We start from the raw sequence: 6,206 nt of genomic DNA, 5'->3' as shown, positions 1-6,206 counted from the left end.
CGCCATGGAGGTGTCACCGTCATTAGGACGTTTCCATGAACAAGGTGTCCCCATGGCCGAGGTGTCCCCACCATCGAGGTGTCCCCCATGGCCGAGGTGGCCCCGCCATGGAGGTGTCACCGTCATTAGGACGTCTCCATGAACAAGGTGTCCCTCCATTGGTGTGTCCCCACCGTCGAGGTGTCCCTGTGATGAGGGTGTCCCCATGGCTGAGGTGTCCCCACCGTCGAGGTGTCCCCATGGCTGAGGTGGCCCCACCATGGAGGTGTCACAGCCATCAGGACGTCTCCATGAGCAAGGTGGTCCTCCATTGGTGTGTCCCCACCGTCCAGGTGTCCCTGTGATGAGGGTGTCCCCATGGCCAAGGTGTCCCCACCGTCGAGGTGTCCCCACCATCAGGACGTCTCCATGAGCAAGGTGGGCCTCCATTGAGATGTCCCCACCATTGAGGTGTCCCTGTGATGAAGGTGTCCCCATGGCCGAGGTGGCCCCACTACGAAGGTGTCCCGGCCATCAGGACGTCTTCATGAGCAAGGTGTCCTTCCATTGGTGTGTTCTCACCATCGAGGTGTCCCCATGGCCAAGGTGTCCCCACCATGGAGTTGTCACCGCCATCAGAACGTCTCCATGAACAAGGCGTCCGTCGATTGGTGTGTCTGTACCATCAAGGTGTCCCTGTGATGAGGGTGTCCCCATGGCTGAGGTGTCCCCACCATTGAGGTGGCCCCACCATCAAGGTGGCCCCATCATCAGGACGTCTCCATGAGCAAGGTGTCCCTCCATTGGTGTGTCCCCACCATCGAGGTGTCCCCGTGATGAAGGTGTCCCCACCATCGAGGTGTCCCTGCCATCAGGACATCTCCATGGGCAAGGTGTTCCTCCATTGGTGTGTCCCCACCATCGAGGTGTCCCTGTGATCAAGGTGTCACCATGGCCGAGGTGTCCCCACCATTGGGACGTCCCCACCATCGAGGTGTCCATGTCACCAGGATGTCCTCGCCATCGGGTGGTCCCCACCATCAGGGGGGCTGATGTGTCCCCGTGACCAAGGTGTGCCACCATTGGAGTGTCCCCACCATCAAGTTGTCCCCCATGACTGAGATGTCCCCATGACTAGGGTGTCCCCACCATTGGGCCGTCCCTGCCACCAAGGTGTCCCCATGACTGGGTCGTTCCAGCGAGGGCGTCCCCATGGCTGAGGTGGCCCCACTGCTGGGACGTCCCCACCACCGAGATGTCCCCAAAACTGGGACGTCCCCACCACCGGCACCTCCCAGTGACCGGGACGTCCCCATGGCCGAGGTGGCCCTCCATCAGCACGTCCCCACCATCGAGGTGTCCCCCACAACCAGTGTGTCCCCATGGCTGAGGTGTCCCACCACCAGGACGTCCCCACCACCGAGATGTCCCAAAAACTGGGACGTCCCCACCACCGGCACCTCCCAGTGACCGGGACGTCCCCATGGCCGAGGTGGCCCTCCATCAGCACGTCCCCACCGTCGAGGTGTCCCCCACAGCCACTGTGTCCCCGTGGCTGAGGTGGCCCGCCACCAGAATGTCCCCACCATCAAGGTGTCCCCCACAGCCACTGTGTCCCCATGGTTGAGGTGTCCCACCACGAGGACGTCCCCACCATCAAGGTGTCCCAAAAACTGGGACGTCCCCATGACCAGGACGTCCCCATGGCCGAGGTGGCCCTCCATCAGCACGTCCCCACCATCGAGGTGTCCCCCACAACCAGTGTGTCCCCGTGGTTGAGGTGTCCCACCACCAGGACGTCCCCACCACCGAGATGTCCCAAAAACTGGGACGTCCCCACCACCGGCACCTCCCAGTGACCAGGACGTCCCCATGGCCGAGGTGGCCCTCCATCAGCACGTCCCCACCGTCAAGGTGTCCCCCACAACCAGTGTGTCCCCGTGGTTGAGGTGTCCCATCACCAGGACGTCCCCAAAACTGGGATGTCCCCACCACTGGCACCTCCCAGTGACCGGGACGTCCCCATGGCTGAGGTGGCCCTCCATCAGCACGTCCCCACCATCAAGGTGTCCCCACAACCAGTGTGTCCCCATGGTTGAGGTGTCCCACCACGAGGACGTCCCCACCACCGAGACGTCCCCAAAACCGGGATGTCCCCATGACCGGGACGTCCCCACGGCCGAGGTGGCCCTCCATCAGCACGTCCCCACCACCACGACGTCCCTCCCCGTTGGCTTGTCCCCACCTTGGGGACGTCCCATGATCCCCCACACCCTCCTCCACCATCTCAAGCACGGAACCACCCCGGGGAGGGGGGTGACGCCACGTCTACCTGACGCGTGTCACCGCGCGGCGGCTTGTGCTCCGGCCGGTTTTGCCGGTTTTTGGGAATGTCTCCAACACCCGGAAGCGGTGGGAAAAAAAAAACACCCAAAAACCACAAAAACCACTTCCGGCGTTGCGGAAACAACCGCGTAACCGCGTCACTCGTTACGGCTGTCATTAAGGCTAATTAGGCCGGGCGCCGCCCGCAACAGTCGTCTGCCGCCGGCGATTTCGGGGCCGAACGCCCCAATTTCAGGCCAAACGCCCCAATTTGTGGCCGGACGCCCCAATTTCGGGCGAAACGCCCCCAATTTGGGGGTGAAACACCCCAATTTGTGGCCGGACGCCCCAATTTGGGGGCGAAACGCCCCATTTTTGGGGGCGAAACGCCCCATTTTTGGGGGACGTCACCGCCGGGAACCCTAAAAATCCCCCCGCGCGCGACGCCGGAGCCTCTTTTCACCCGAAGTAGGTGAGCCCGGCGCCCGTTTTGGGGCTAAAAACCGCGATTTTGGGGCCAAACCTTTGCCAAAAAAGGCAGGTTTTTTGGTGGTGGGGGGGATCGGGGCGGTGGGGAGGGACAACCGCGAATTTCGGTCCCTTTTTGGGGCGGAAAACAGCGGAGGGACCAATTTTGGGTGCGTTTTGAGTTAATTTGGGTGTTTTTCCCCCTTTTCTTCCGATTTTTTTTCCTTAAATTTGGGTTTTTCCCCCCAAAACCCGTGTTTTCCCGCGGGGGGGGGCGGCGGTGGGGGGGGAGATGGGCCGGATCTGCAGGTGCAAGAAGCGGCGTCGGGCGACCAAGCGCGAGAAGAAGGTCAAGGCGCAGGTGGGTCGGCCCCGTTCGGGGCGTTTTGGGGCCATTTTGGGGTATTTTGGGGGGTTTCAGGGGGTTTGGGGGGAGTTCAGGGGGTTTTGGGCCGTTTTGGGCGGTTTGGGGCGGTTTCGGGGCACTTGGGGAGGTTTCGGGGTGTTTCGAGGCTTTTGGGGCTGTTTGGGGGCGTTTCGGGGTGTTTGGGGGGGCCTTTTGGGCTGTTTTGGGGCATTTTGAGGGGTTTCAGGGCATTTTGGGACATTTTGGGGGGTGTTTTGGGGGGTTTGGAGCATTTTGGGAGCGTTTTGGGCTGTTTAGGGGGATTTCAGGGCATTTCGGGGTGTTTTGGGCTGTTTCGGGGCGTTTGGGGCTGTTTCGGGGCATTTGGGGGTGTTTTGGGAGGTTTGGGGGGGGTCGGGGGGCTGTTTCAGTGCCTTTTGGGGCATTTTGCCCCGTTTTGAGGCATTTTGGTGTGTTTTGGGGGCTTTCAGGGTATTTTGGGCTGTTTTGAGCCCTTTGGGGGGGGGGTCGGGTTGTTTGGGGCATTCTGGGGGCATTTGGGGACATTTTGGGCCATTTTGGGGGCATTTCAGGGTGTTTCAGGCCATTTTGGGGGCATTTGGGGGGGTTTCAGGCCCTTTTGGGGGGTCAGGGTGTTTTGGGCCGTTTCAGGCCGTTTTGGGGGGGGGTTGTGGTGTTTTGGGGTGTTCTGGGGGCATTTGGGCCATTCCAGGCTGTTTTGGGTTATTTAGGGAGCCTTTTGGGGCATTTGGGGGCATTTTGGGCAGTTTCGGGCCCTTTGGGGGGGGTTCAGGGTGTTTTGTGGTGTTTTGGGGGCATTTCAGGGTGTTTTGGGGTGTTCTGGGGGCATTTTGGGGGTTTCGGGCCCTTTTAGGGGAGGTTCAGGGTGTTTTGGGGTGTTTTGGGGGTGTTTCGGGGCATTTTGGGCTGTTCTGGGGGTATTTGGGGGGGTTTCAGGCTCTTTTCGGGGAGTTCAGAGTGTTTGGGGGCATTTTGGGCCATTTTGGGGGGTTCGGGGTGTTTTGGGGGCATTGTGGGGGGGTTTGGGGCTGTTTCAGGCCATTTTGGGGTGTTTTGCAGTGTTTTGGGGTGTTCTGGGGGCATTTTGGGGTGTTTTGGGGCGTTTTGGGCCATTCTGGGGGCGTTTTGGGGTGTTTTGGGCCCTTTTGGGGGGGGTCAGGGTGTTTTGGGCCATTTGGGGGGGGTTCGAGGTGTTTTGGGGCATTCTGGGGGCATTTGGGGGTGTTTTGGGGGCATTTCAGGGGGATTTGGGCCCTCTTGGGGGGGGTCACATTGTTTCCGGCCGTTTCAGGCCATTTCAGGGGGTCTCGGGGGGGGGGTTGGGGTGTTTGGGGGGCATTTTGGGGTGTTTTGAGCCGTTTTGGGGGCGTTTCGGGGGGGTTCGGGCCGTTTCGGGGTGCTGACGCCGGCGCCGGGCAGGTTTGCTGCAGGTGCCAGGCGCCGACCCGGGTCCCCGAGGTGCCACCGCGGGCCCCCGAGGTGCCACCCGCCACCTCCACCGTGGTCATCTGGCCCCCGCCGGCCGTCGTCACCCTGGGGGGGCCCCGCGTGACCCTGGCCCCGGGGCCCTGCTGGCTCTAGCGGACCCGAAAACCCAGAGATCGGCCCCGAAACGCCCGCCGGAGCGACGCCTGGCCCAAAAACCCGGCGCTCGGCCCAAAAACCCGGCTCTTGGCCCAAAACACCACCTCTCGGCCCAAAACGCCTGGTGCTTGGCCCAAAAACCCGGCTCTGGGCCCGAAATACCGGCTCTGGGCCCGAAATACCGGCTCTCGGCCCGAAAAACCCGGCTCTCGGACCCAAAACCCGGCTCTCGGACCAAAAACCCGGCTCTCGGCCCAAAAAACCCGGCTCTCGGCCCAAAACATCGGCTCTCGGCCCAAAACGCCTGGTGCTTGGCCCAAAAACACGGCTCTTGGCCCAAAAACTGGCTCTTGGCCCGAAAGTACCGGCTCTCGGCCCAAAATACCAGCTCTCGGCCCAAAATACCAGCTCTCGGCCCAAAAAAACCCGGTTCTTGGCCCAAAAAACCTGTGTCTCAGCCCAAAATACCGGCTCTCGGCCCAAAACGCCTGGTGCTCGGCCCAAAAACCCGGCTCTCAGCCCAAAAACCCAGCTCTTGGCCCAAAAATACCGGCTCTCGGCCCAAAATACTGGCTCTCGGCCCAAAATACCGGCTCTCGGCCCAGAATACCGGCTCTTGGCCCAAAATACCGGCTCTCGGCCCAAAAAAACCCGGTTCTTGGCCCAAAAAACCTGTGTCTCAGCCCAAAATACCGGCTCTCGGCCCAAAACGCCTAGTGCTCGGCCCAAAAACCCGGCTCTCGGCCCGAAATACCGGCTCTCGGCCCAAAAATTGGCTTTTAGCCCCAAAAAGGACTCTCAGCCCGAAGATGACTCTCGGCACAGAAACATAGCGATTGGCCCCAAAACGGCGCTCGGCACGGAAAGCGGCTCTTCACCAAAAAGACAGTTTTCAGCCCCAAAATGGCTCTCGGCCCCCAAAACCCGGCTCTTGGCCTGAAGAAATGGCTCTCGGCCCGAAAACGATGCTCGGCATGGAAATGTAGCGATTCACCCCAAAACGGCGCTCGGCACTGAAACCGGATCTTCACCAAAAAAACGGTTCTCAGCCCCAAAACAGCTCTCGGCCCAAAATCGAGGGTTCTTGGCTCAAAACCAAGAGTTCTTGGCCCAAAAATGGCTCTCGGCCCAAAAAAAAAGAGTTCTTGGCCCAAAAGCAGCGCTTGGCACGGAAATGTAGCGATTCACCCCAAAACGGTGTTGGGCATGGAAAGCGATTCTTTGCCCAAAAACCTGGTTCTCAGCCCCAAAATGGCTCTCGGCCCAAAACCAAGGGTTCTCGACCCAAAACCAAGGGTTCTCGGCCAAAAATGGCACTCGGCATGGAAATGTAGCGATTCACCCCAAAACGGCGCTCGGCACGGAAAACGGCCCTTCACCAAAAACCCAGTTCTCAGCCCCAAAACGGCTCTCGGCCCAAAAGAGCCGACTCTCGGCCCAAGAAATAGATACGTAGATCTCT

The sequence above is a fragment of the Dromaius novaehollandiae genome, unplaced genomic scaffold (assembly GCF_036370855.1).
Source record: "Dromaius novaehollandiae isolate bDroNov1 unplaced genomic scaffold, bDroNov1.hap1 HAP1_SCAFFOLD_41, whole genome shotgun sequence".
NCBI classification, from domain to species: Eukaryota; Metazoa; Chordata; class Aves; order Casuariiformes; family Dromaiidae; genus Dromaius; species Dromaius novaehollandiae.
Note: the sequence above shows the minus strand (reverse complement) of the source record.